The 13977-nt window shown below is 31.2% G+C and overlaps 1 protein-coding gene across 3 annotated transcripts in view; it reads left to right on the forward strand.

Annotated features, from left to right (window-relative positions):
- The window catches only part of LOC129809694 (cdc42 homolog), a 155826-nt gene that overhangs the window by 88689 nt on the left and 53160 nt on the right, over nucleotides 1-13977 (forward strand). The gene's annotated exons all lie outside the window — the stretch shown is intronic.

Genomic DNA, 13977 nt, shown 5'->3' on the forward strand with positions numbered 1-13977 from the left:
TGTATATTGACTAATCATATGTTCCTCTGAATTTATTTAAAGCGCTGATCCTCATGGACCATCCACAACAAATTAACAATTCAATGAATTTGATTAATAGTTCTTCATTAATTAAATGCATTTTCTTTAACTCTGATAAGTTTCACAAATTTAAAGGGGAGCAAAATATATCGACTGCTCCATGTCGTACTATTCTTTCTCAAAATAACAATATTTTAGAAGAACCATTTCATGTTGAAAAATTCGTATGTTGCGCGAATAATTTTTCTTCAAGAAATTAAATCAAGTTTAATAAGAAATAATAATATACCCCGGATTAAAACCGCTAAATCAAACTTAAATAATATTTATTTTTTATTTGCTTTTTTTGTAATTTAGGTTGCTCATTAGAATTTACAAGCGTCCAACACGGTTTTTGGACTTTGAGGTTTCAAGGTTATTTGGAAAGACAATTTAAAACTTAAAAGCTTTGTCGACCGTCAATAAGTCCTGACAAGAGTTCTTAAAGTGTCAATAGGTGTTCCTTTCACCCTAAATACTATCTAGATATGATTAGGGGAGACTGGAGTAAAAAGTCACAAATTGAAAATTTGAAAATTCAATATCTTCCAAGATAAAAGAGATAGCGACTTAAAATTTTTTCCATAGATGGCCTCCATAGACCTCCTTCAAAGTTGTAAGTTTCTTAGAATTCGAACAAGGAATTCAGAAAATTCAATTCAATTCAATTCAATTCAAAATAAAAAAAATATTGAAATTTTTAGCCCTATTTTTGAAATGTTTTCCTTACAACAGATATCAATTTTGACCTACTTATTTTCCAAAATTAATGCACTGTTAAGCATTTCCTAAATGATTTGAATTCTTTGAATACGAAACCACTATCTATTTTAGAATTTTACTAAGGTTCTTTTCTCCAGAAATCCTTTTATTAAAAATGACCACTTGGGGTAAAAAGTAACAAAAACCGAAGCAATTTCTGATGTCTTAAGGGCTCTACACATTGGGTGCAATTTTCGTCAAAAATCGCATTTTTGACAGAATTTTGACGTTTCTACCTACAACAGTGCGGACGATTTCCTTCAAAAGAGCAATTTTTGCGCCGCTTTTTGCTTGCATTAGTCAAACGATTAGCAGTGTCTTGTGTGTTTTTTCTTAAATAGCTTGAAAAGCGCTTTTTTTCGTTCAGATAGAGAAAACTGTGGTGTAGAGTCAGCCCTTTTCGCCATGTAAGTACTTTTTCACCACCTAATATAAAACAACTAATTTAAAGCATTTAAGAATAAGTAGCATTTCAGAATAATATGTTCTGTTCTAATATCCCAATACGTTATTACGTCTCTTAATTAATTGAAATTCGTTTTAAAACAGGTAGCGAAAAGTACTGAAACAAGCATAATTGGGGACAATACATATTTTTCAATGAGATTCTCTAAAATTCTCGAGACGTATCCTAGATATATAGATAGATATTGCTTCAAAGTATCTTTATACAAAAATTCATTTTAGTCTGACAAAAATATCACACCTTACGAGGCCCTAAAAGCTTAATGGTGGCGAAAAGTACTGACTCTACCCTATTTTAAAAAGGTGTAGAAGAACAAATTTCCTATGAAAATATGTTACCTAACTATTTTTTTAAATTTACTAAAGCTCGTAATAAAGCAAATCAAAATGTGATAATATTCCATTCCTGGTACTATTTGCCCCAGCATTTTTGAGAATGTTCACAAAATAACCTTTTAGGAAACAGCTCGATAAATGTATTTCCTTACAAAATAGAGGAAAATTACTTTCACAAAGTTGTAGAGCAGTAAATTTCCTATAAAACTGCACTAATTAGAAATTTCTGGGGTGCTAGGGTAGCTTGTAAAAAAATAAAATATCCGTTTTGTTACTTTTTGCCCCAGTCTCCCCTACTCTATATATACAGTATATCGACCCGATTTACTGTATCCGATTAATAAAGACCATTCTCAAGTGCTAGAATTAAGCAAAAGCTTACGAAAGTATGGTGGCAAAATCAGCCCCGGAGGACAGTTACTCACATCTACGATACATAAAATTCGATTTGTTACATATTCAAAGGGGTTTTCGCTATAACAAAGTACCAAAAAGAAATTAGCATAAAATTTCACTTCAGGGGCAAACCTAGGACAAGGTGGTAGAATCAAATAAAGGATCTTGCTTTGGAGCGCATTGGGATTAACCGCGAACACCTTCCTGAAGTGGCAGAGGATTAGCAGGCGTAGGCTGCTAACCTGAATGTCACAAGCCCGCGACCCTAATAAAAGGATAAGCATTTGAAAATGATGATGATGATGTCACTTCAGATTCTTACATAAATATTTAGATATTTTAGAGCTGTTTTTAGAGACTATATATTGACAATTAAATTGTTTTCTTTTGATACTATAAATTTTTAAAGTCTTTAAAATTAAGAGGTAAAAAAAATAATTTACAATTTTTGTAAAACAAGCGTAAAATTCATGAGAATTGTTAACTTGTTATTCTTATTTCAGAAAGATGTGTTTATTATTTAGAATTACAATTTGCATAACTCTACTCTTTCCAAAAAAAGAAACATATTTGTAAAAGCAAAATACTTGAAAGTTTCGATGTTTATATTGTGCTCAAACAAATAGAGAGGAACTTTAACAATTTCTGTCCAAATATATTAGCATATGAGATTATCATTGAATCCTTTGAGTTATCTTCTGAAAAGTTTCTCAGAATGAGTTGAAACGTTGTCCTGTAAATTCAAATAAAAGATTATTCTCACAGTGATGTTCTTAGTAACATTTTGTAGATTATTCGATTATTTGATTATTAGGGGCAGGTGCAGCTACTTTGAGCTGTGGGGATACATTGATATACAGGTTATTCGTATTATTTCTATACCTTCGAATAATGTTAATTTCTTTTATTTTTCCTCAGAGACTTACACATAATTATCACGTGATTATCAAAAACGAGTAAGTCTATTAAGAAAAGTAAAACAAAATTCACATTATTCGAAGGCATGAACATTCGAAAGGGACAGTACTTTCTTCTATACTTCACTATGGTAAAATGTCCTACTTGAAATATTAATTATTATTATAGGAAAACTAATATTAAATTTTTAAAGGCTTTTATCTCAAACATCTCAAAACATCTTAAAACTTTTATCTTATCTTACTTTTATCTTAAAACTTTCTGTTTTACTCCGGAGTAGATTGGTTACCAACGCTAAGACGGCGGTGGACGCATAATTACAAATCTTACAATAAATAGTTTACTAAAATTCGTCAAAGCTCAATTAGTTAGAAAACGTAGCTTAAGACTTTCTTTCCATTTGCTAAATTTTTTTGTGTCAAGAATGTTTATTAAATTTTGAACTTTATAAACTTTATAATAGGCATAATTAGGAATTTCTTAAGTCCTTGAATTTCTTAAATATTCATTTATTCCTAGCACTTTAACGACTTTAACTCTAATATTCGTGTACAGACAACAGAGAAAGTAGGAGCATGAGAAATTGTTCAACATAAAATTTTTGTAATACTATCTATCAGCTTACAAAAAATATTTCCTTTGAGATGGGTTCTATTCACTGTATTCTTGCAAAAATCAGAGAGATCAATTAAAAACTATTTTTAATTGATTCAATTATTGGGATGTAAATAAATACGTCTGGTCTGATCTATTATGGGAATTAAAAATATAAATTCTCCTGCTAAAATAACTGTTTTCCGTCTCGAAGTTCATTCTCTTTATCCTGAATTAATTACTTTGCTTTCACTGATGATTTCAGTTAAGATTTTAACATTCCACATATTGTAAATTGGCAAGAAAAGTTAGTCAGCAGAATAGCTTCCAGAATAGCAGAATGTAATGCCCCAGACACACTTACGACTTAAACTGAGGACAGCTTATCGTAATTATAATCAAAATAATGATCAGATTACATAGCCATCAGTTTCTGATTAATCCGTTTCTTGGATTAAGCCGAGATACGGCTTAGTTAGTTGGAAACTGATGGAATTTAATTAATTAATTTAATTACGTTAAAGCATTAAGTCGTAAGTATGTCTATGGCATAAGGAAATACAGTGGAGATAGATAGACAGATTCTCTTCATTAATCAATGTTTATGAGGAGCAACACAAGAGAGTCAAATGAGTACATTGTATATATGAGGACCTTATTGCAAAAACCCTATAACTTTTTTGATTACTTAAAAAAACCTCTAGAGAAATCTTACGAGCACAAAACGGCCACGGTTTCTCAACGAACTAAAAACCATTTATCAATAATTTCTCTCAGTATATTATTTTAGTGGCCGCCGCCGTCTTAGAGTTGATGATCGACGTTTGAGAAAAGCGGCGAATTATTGAAACGCTGATTATAAAAATGAGAGTCGTTAAAATTTACCAATCTTCTTCCCGATTCACACGACAATTTATTTGAGCTTTCAGTGATCGTAAACCAATTTCAAAATAAAAATATTTTTCCGGTTTTCAAACATTACAATTTTGGTCAACTATTGTTAATAGCGCTTTTGTTAAAAAATTATTTTCAAGCTTCAATATCTCGGAAACGCAATTAGGGGACACCGAGCTAGAATTGGGCACACATGGTATTAGACACTGGGATGTTATAACCTACCTTAGAAGGAATATTGAGGAAACCATTGTTTATTCTAAATATATAGGAACTTCCCTTCCTATTCATTGAAATATTTTTCAGCCTTGTACAAACATTTTCTGTACAAATTTTAATAAAATCTCAATACATAAAAGTTGATAATAAAATCATCTGACTAGAAAAAGGAGCCGTATGATGTAAAGCCCGTGATATACGTTACAAGGGATCAAAGTTTATAAAATGCAGATTCCAGCATATCTCTGGTTCCTACATTTTGATTTTTTGCAGTTTAAATAAAAAAAATAGCAATTTGGTTTGGAAATATGTTTACTATCTTATGTTTACAGTTTTTTTTAATAATTTTTTTTATTGATATTAGAAAATCATAGGGTAAGTGAGCCAAATTTCGGCCACTTTTAGTGTAATTTCGGCCAAGCAAATAAATTAATTAAAATTATGTATGTAACCTTCGAATAGTCAGTGAAACTTATTTTTCTGTAAAATATTTATTAATTTTAGGATGTATTAACTGAAAAACCGTTAAATTTTAGGTATAATTTGAATTTAAATTGCGTTGTGAAAACTCAGTGTGGAAACAGCCTTGAAAAGTGACAAGTCGCTTGTATCATTAGCAGTCTTATGGTTTGCGTTGAAGTGCAGAAAGTTTTCCTACGCTGTTTTTCATTAAAATTTATTAGTTTTCATTAAAGATTGTTTCTGTTTATGTTAATAGTGAATCATTCTTTAAACTTCGGGTGAAATTTCCTAGCTAGATCCTGTATTTCGTGTAAAAATCAATAAAAAAAATAGGAAAATATGTAAAAAATGCATTTATATATTACTAGAAATGTTTGAAATAAATATATAAATGTATTAAACTAAATATTTAACTCGTTTCGTGTGACGTTTTAAAATATTTTGCTGTTCTATAAAAGGTGGCCACAAATGAAGTGGCCGAAATTCTACTCACAGTGGCCGGAATATTACCCAAAGCAATGTCTATATTATTATTCATTTTTCAATATTTAAAGAAACTGTTTCAAGAAAACAAAAATGTTAAACAACTTTCCAAGATTCCAAACAACACTCCTGAAAAAGAACTAACAAGAAATATGAATATATATTAAAATTATTAGATTTCAAACTTAGGACTTCGGTGCTATTTGCAACTATGCCGAAATTTGGCACACTTACCCTAAACACATTTAAGTTGTGCAGAAAATCAAGACCTTTCCTGTGGTATTAAACACGTTAAAATCGATTAAGTCGTTTAACGTAATATCTAAATAAAAAAAAAACATTTGAAAAATATATCTTCAAATACTTCTCATTAGTCAAAAGATTACCATTCCAACAAACGGACAAAAAATACAATTTTGATAAAAATTCAAAAATAATTTAAGCGTATTTTCCATTATCTTTTCTCTTAAGAATCCCGTCTAAGATAAGCTAAAAAAGCTTATGAATAGATTTTTAATTGTTATCAGAGTATTATTTGTTTATTATTCTTTCAATAAAAATAAAAGTTCAAAGAATCTCACCTAACGGTTATTTTGTATTGCAGAAATGGGAAAACCAGAACGAAATTATCTCACACTGAACTTTTTCCAAACCATTATTCCCATTATTCCAATAGATCCAGCATAATATTAATATCTTTTATCTTATAACTCATAAGTTTACGAAGCCCTCGATTTCCCTTTAAAAAAAAATCATAAAATTGCAGGAAATTTAATGGAATGACATGAACTTCTCACCAAATTTTTTATCTTTGACATTGAAAAAGTGCGTAGTTGGGGCATAATAAATGTGCATATTTGAAAATTGTGTAATCGTGGCTTCTTTCACAACAATCCGTAGGCAGAAAATAAAGAAACACGCGTACGAGAAGAAAAGGAGAACATAAATATCCGAGTCGGAAGTTCAATGAATCCATTCGGGGGCATCGGATGAAAATGAAAATAAGAGTGGATGTGCATTGTGCGGCTCAACAATCGATATCTGTTTCATCCTACAAATCTGGCGGTGTGAGAGAGTTCAAGATCCACCCAAGATCACTCTCACCTGCATGGTTGATGAATTTTTTGATGACGGAAGGAAAATATCCAAGTAGAACGAGTCTCAATCTCGTGCCTTTTCTCTCGCAGCCCCACTTTTGTACACATTTTTTGCGGCTTTAAGGCTAATGGCAAGAAAAAAAGACAGTTCCCACCAAAAGTATTGAGACGAATCGACTTAAAATATGGCCTAATAACTAATCAAAGTCTGAAATTTAATTTGAAAAACTTGATATAAATGAATTTCGCATTAGAAAACCATTCAAAGACAAACTTACGCCTAAAGCCGAGAGACGGCTTAGTGGAAAAGTGGTGGGACTGTAGTCTAATAATTATTTTGATTATAATTACGTTAACTAACTTTATTGTAACTCTTAGTGGTCAAATATGATACTTTTACAGAGAAAGAATTTTTTCCTTCTCTGGGAAATTGAAAAACTCATGGGTACTCTCGTCCCCAAAAGAACGAAAAGGAGACAAACATAAAAAAATCACGATTTTTGACCAAAAATATCTAAGTTCAAGAGTTAATTAGGATACTGCAAAAAATATCCTAGATTTGGACATCCTTATAGTTTCTAATTATCCATAAGAATCGGATTTTTATCGATTCTAGATAGTCTAAAAAAAATTGTTGTTTCCATGGGTACCTAGAGTCCCAAAGGAGACGAAAGAGTTAAACTGTTTCTCGGCTTAATCCATAAGTGTGTCTGGGTACACCTGGTACATTAGCCACCGTTTTTACTGGAATTGGCACCTAGGTTACTTTTCCCTATTCCCAGAGCTGAAAATACCCATAAATGACATTTTGTCACGATTTAGGAGACAAAGATGACATCACTTATCACTCAGAGTGCTCGATCTCACGAGAAAGAGCTATCCGAGAAAGCTAAATTCTTTACGAGTATATTACGGGTTCACTACCAATTAAGTCTGACGTAGTCGGGTGGGAAATTTCAAGATCTTTATAAAAAACCAAGTTTAAGCAAATCAGTTGTAAAATATACCGTCCAGTGGTAAAATTTTAACATTTAAAAATTCGATGTCGAAATGTTTTTCGATCATGTGAGTCTAAGGACGAAATATTTGCCTTGAGTATCTCTAAACATATTCGAAAATGAAAACAATGTAGGAGCCGTTTTCGAAATAAACAAAAAAACATGGTTTTGGAAGAAAAAAAGACTGTCTTAGATAATATTGACTTATGGGGGGGGGGTCATCGAAGACCAGAAGTCAATATCTCTTAGGGTTTGGCCTCTAATTCACAGGACGTCACAAGTTAAAAAAAGCGAATTATATATAACTGTTCTCTCTTTGAGTTCGGGTAGTAAAAATGTATATCAGAAGAGCTTCGTTGACTGGTAAAAGCTCAAGTACAAGTTTAGGAGAATGTAGGTATGGTTCGCACAGAGTGAACCTTCAAATGATGCGAATTTTCTCTTTGTTTGCAAAGAGCTGACCTACCATTTCTTATCTCGTTTCATGAGCTTAATAAAGATCTATCTTATGACTAAGAAATGACGAACTAGCTCTTTGCAAACAAAGAGAAAATTTGCGTTGTTTGAAGGTTCACTCTGTGCGAACCATGCCAACATTCCCCTATAGTATCTGAGGGGAATTACTTTGAAGAGAACAAAATAGATTTCGAGGAGTAGAAAAATAAAAATTCATCATATTTTTTGAACGCATTTCGTATTTAAAGCGTCATTATCCTTTAACTCAGAATTATAAATATATCCTTAAGCTTTAAGCTTTGTTGAGATAAACTATTAGAACCAGATTCCTCTTTTTGCTCACTCTTTAAATAAATTGTTTATTGGTTTAAAAAACAAAAACAAATAGTTAGTTTACTTATTATATTGATCAAGCAATAGAATAGCAAATTAGAAAAACATAATTTATCGGGAAATCCCTGTGCAAAGAAAATTGGATAAATATTTGAAATGAATATTTTTGTATATCATTTGTAGTAATTGTACAATCTGGTTTTTTCAAATACAGAAATTAATGTAATGACAAGGTGAAAAAATTAAAAAGATGCAATAAGATTACGTCGTTGTCTTATTCACAACTTTTTCCGCAACAAATATTTTTTTCCCAGAAATCATTAAATCACGGCAAGTCATCAATTTGGAGCGTCATGCAAAACTTTGAACCTCACGTACATCTTAATAACTATATTCTTTCTTGTTAGTCTTTCTTGTTCCTTTGTACTCTCTTCATTGGCACTAGAAAAAAAAATAAATAACAGAGACTTCTTTTTACAAAGCACAAGTCAAAAATTCGTGTAAAAAGATACTCATTGTTCAGTTGGAAATACTTTTCAAGATGCTCAAGATCAATTTAATTCTCAAACACTTTAGAACATTTAGTGGACTTTGAGAGTTTGTAAGTTTTTTTTCTTGAAGTATTTCATCTGAAAATTAATTTCTTATTTGTTTTTGCTGGGTGGTTACATCAGGCGTATGCTAATTTATTTGGTCAGCAAATTAAATATTTTATTTGCTGGGTAATAAGGCAAGATAAATAGTTTTTCAATTAACCAGAACTTCTAATGACATCCTAGTTAAAATGCACGGAAAAGTTCATTAGAAGAATTCTCTCAAGTTGTACTCTCAAAATGTTGCACTAAGTCAAAACAAACGCACATGGTAAATAATTGCAATTGATATTATTCCTATTTGAATATTGCATATAGCGCACTGCATTGTTGATACATTATTCTCAGATTTACGAGGAATTTCTGAATAAATAATTTTTTTAACATTGTAAACAAATAGTAAAATATGATTTTATTAAATACATTTAAATATTCCATCTGAATGTATCTGGTATCTTGGGAAGAACTTCTCCAAGCCGAACTATATGATTCATACCTTCAGAGAACTTGAATGGGATTTTTGGATCAAAAATGCTGCTTTCAAATGTCACCATTGGGAGCATTCGAATTTAAGACAATATTCTTGTAATTCTTGACTTCATTTGGCCACATTGTACCATAATTACTTCTTTAGCGTACATATACATAGATTGAGGTTTTCAAGACAAAGTTTTACCACTGTTTCCGAGGGGGCTTCTCACTGCAATATTTAAAAAATTAATCACTCCTTTTAAAGTAAATTAAATCATTTCTTTAATAGAGTAATAATATTAATTGATTAAGTGATTAATTGACTTATACTTTGTTTCTTTTCATTAGGATAGTGGAGTAAATTCGCATCTGATCAATATAATGTTACTTATAACAGTTGCGCAGAAATCTATCAATAAATTGTATTTAGAAACTGATTTCCCACGCTATTGATTTTGAAATTAATGTGTTAAAGAAAATTTTTCTCAGGTGTAATCACAATGATTTAAAAGCATCGTAGGGTGGAATCACCACTTCTCGCCAGTGCCCCACTTTTCGCCACTTATATTGAAATCGCTATTTTTCGCAATTTGTGAAATAAATGAGCCGCAAAATTCTTTGTATTTTTACTGCTGCTACGTATAGAGTCGAAAAATAATAATTATTCGTAATTATTCGTAAGAGTAATATTTTTAGCAAGTGCATCGAATCCAATATTTCTTACCAAATATACTAAGTGTCATCAAATTTTCATCAAGCAAAAAATACTTTTTGGATCAATAAGTCGTTCATTAAATATTTAATTACACTTGTGGAATACATAAAATTTGTATTTAGTTAATTAATATTTCATTTTATATTATTTTTATATAAAAATGAGGTATGGCGAAAAGTGGTAATATTTTGGAATGATTTTACCACCTGTCGCCATCTCTTTTCAATAGGCGACGCTAACTTTACTTCGCAGATTGTCAGTTGTCAAATCTACATTGTTTATTTTCTGCAATAGACCTATAATTTATTTTCTCAAATAAAAGGGAAGAAAAATCGCTTAAAATGAGTAATAATAAGGTGATCATGAGGAAAAAGAAATGCTAAATGTATTATTTTCATAACATTGTCTAAAATAATTGAATTTGGAGTTTTTCAAGTGGGTGGCGAGAAGTGGTTACAAAACTGGCGAAAAGTGGTAAAAAGTGGCGACGAAGTGGTTATTTTTGTATTGTTCATAAAAATCAGTTTTTTATGTAGTCCAACGTGAAATTATAGGACTTTTGTATTCATGAATCTAGAGCCAATACATCAAAGTAACTTTGTGTCAAATTAGAGTTATCTTCTAATAAGAGTTCAAAAGTTATAATAAAATTAATTTATATTTTCCTTAAATATGGCGATAAGTGGTTACTCCACCCTACTTTGTTTTTTTTTATTAGGATAGTGGAGTAAATTCGCATCTGATCAATATAATGTTACTTATAACAGTTCCTCAGAAATCTATCAATAAATTATATTTAGAAACTGGCTTCCCATTGATTTTAAAAATAATGTGTTAAAAAAAAATTTTCTCTGCTGTGAATCACAATGATTTAAAAAGCATCGTATTATAAGAAAATATATTAATTAAAATTTAATTGAAGGACTAATGATAAAAATTTTCTTCTTTAATAAACATAAGAAAGTTATTGCCCTTTTTAGTAGGGGGATTCTATAACAGTATGACAATGTCATATGACAATTTTTCGTGGTTAAATCCGGGAGCAGGACTACATTAAAAGCCCTTGAGTATCGAATGGCCATTACAAGCATCTATATGAACCACTCAGTTATTCATATGATTATTATTTTTGTTGGCGAATATATCACATAAAAAATTCTCAATGTGCCATATGACATTGTCATACTGTTACAGAATTCCTAAATGGAACTGGACGTTATTATGATATTCCCTGCGTTACGTGAAAAGTCTTATGTTTTCTATAACATAATTGTATGAAAAAATGTACCACTTTTTTCGGAACAGAGAGAGTATATTTTTTTATTTGATTGATTGATTGATTTATTTATTTTTCATCTCTGTTTTTTCCATCCATTTTACATCACGTTTCGTCTTGTAGATTGTTTGTTCTTGTAGAATTCTTGTAGAAAAGTAAACAAAAAATCCTTCGTTCGAGAACTGGTCTAACTTATTAGCTAACAGGATATATTTTGTTTTTAAATTTCAGATGAACCAATTCCGAAAAATTTTATCCATCGCAAAGTAGGGTAAGTGCTCATAATTTTGGACAGTTTCTAAATTTGGACACTTTGAGGGTAAAATTGGACACTAAAAATAAATTGATTAAAATGATGGATTTTTATTCCAATATTTGATGAAAAATGAATTCTATCTAAATATTTGTTCTTTTTGGAAGATTTTGACACTAAATACGTTAAATTTTGAATATGATTTGAGTTGAAATTGCTTTGTTGAAAATTCAGTGTGAGCAATTGCTTACGAGAAATATGACAGAACTTCGTGGCTTACTTCAGTCTTATTTAGTTTTGGTGAAGTACTAACAAAGTTTGTTCGCTGTTTTTGAGTGATATTATTGAATATTCATTGAATATTGTGTCGATTCACGTTACTGATGATTTGTACATTTGACCTGAAGTGAGATTTGCCTTGTGAATTATATTTTTCGTGTGAAAAATGGGAAATTTTTTAAGACATTCACCAGTGAGGTGATGATTCTTATTTTGGACAGGTGTTTTTCTCACGAAATTTCGTGAAGTTTTAGCTTTTGTGATGACTAGGTTGGACAAATTCCTGGAGAAACAAAGGAGCATCATCTCTACGAAAGAGATGTAGCGAGAAATGCACTGAAAGGCTCCCGGAAAGGCCAGGGAATGAGCGAATCCACACGTACTTGGAGTACCGAAGTCAACTCACTTTAATGAATGATATGGAAAGTTTCCGGGCTTCTTGTGACATTCTACGTTTCCCTTACATGAACAGGAAGAGGACTTGGTAAGATTGGTTCATCAAATGAAGAACAATGGGCATCCTATTGAGGCGGATTAGCTGTCCAAATTTACAGCCAAGTTGGACAAATTAATAAACAAGTTGTCCAAAATAAGAGCCAAGGTCACCTCTACTTATCAATTCATTTTTAAACGTATTAAAACTAATTTTAATAAAAATAAGACGATAAATAGCTTGCTAAGTTTCTAAACAACCCTTCTGAAAAGAGAGTAACAAGAAATGTCAATTAGTATTGAAAATATCGCACTTCAAACTTGGAACTTCGATGCTTATAAGCAGACTGTCCAAAATTATAAGCACTTCCCCTAAGTTTTTTTTGAAAAAACCTCTCCTTAATCTTTTGTTATTTTTATTATATTTAAAAGTCATTTTATTTACGTGTATTATTATTATTTATATTTATTTACGTGTTTTCCCTTCGAATTATGCCTAACGCACAATAACTTTTGTTTTGTAAATATGTTTTTGACATTTCAATGAGAGTGAGTGAGATCTAGATCTAGTCATCTCGCTCATTCTCATAGGAAATTTTAAAAACATGTTTACAAACAAAAGTTATTGTGCGTTGGGCATTAAGGGAAAAGTACCCCTGATCGGAATGTTAAGAGTCATGCTCGATATTTAATTGAAAATATAAGCCTCAAAATACTATTTGGTGTTTTGTGTATGCTAATCGGTATATTAGTGATTCATTTAGCTATATTTGTGCGTTTGAACTTCAAAATTTTACAATAAAATAATAAAAAAAATAGATGTAATTGCTACTGTGTACTCTATACCTCGGATCGTCATGAATATAATCAGGTGTCCCACGGAAAATCGGCTTTATAAATTAAATCTACACTAATGCACTGTATTCTTCTAAGAATTAAATGGTAAAAAGTAGGTAATAATTTTTAACAGTTCATTTTAATTGGTGCAATAATATGACAATAACTTGACGATACGAGGAACACTGCCGATCGCTGGTGCTCTTCCCTTATCTTCTTAAATTATCCGCTTGAAAGTTAGCATAAGGAAAAATACATTGTGGCCAGAAGCTCTGATTTTCCCTACTTGAAAGCCCCTCGAAAATCTACTTAAGAAGTAATCCACTTAGACGGCTTTTTACTCTTCATCAACCTCCCAACTGGTTTTATCAAATCTAGATCTTTTATTTTCATGCGAAAGCGCGACATCGAGTAACTTAATGTCGTAAATCTCTTGGACAATCCCCCAAAAATCCAATTGCGTAACTTTTAAGAGTCCAAAAGCACTTTTAATTATTCCGTGCAGCGTTATCCTTCGGTTTTCATAGGAGCTTTTACAAGAGAAACACCAAAAGAATGTGGCTTTGAGGTATATTCCTGAGGCGCATGTCCTAAACCGGAGGACTTCCCCACTTTTTGGAGCACTCTCGGGCTGACTTCCAACACCAC

The sequence above is a fragment of the Phlebotomus papatasi genome, chromosome 1, assembly GCF_024763615.1.
Source record: "Phlebotomus papatasi isolate M1 chromosome 1, Ppap_2.1, whole genome shotgun sequence".
In the NCBI taxonomy this organism is placed as follows: domain Eukaryota; kingdom Metazoa; phylum Arthropoda; class Insecta; order Diptera; family Psychodidae; genus Phlebotomus; species Phlebotomus papatasi.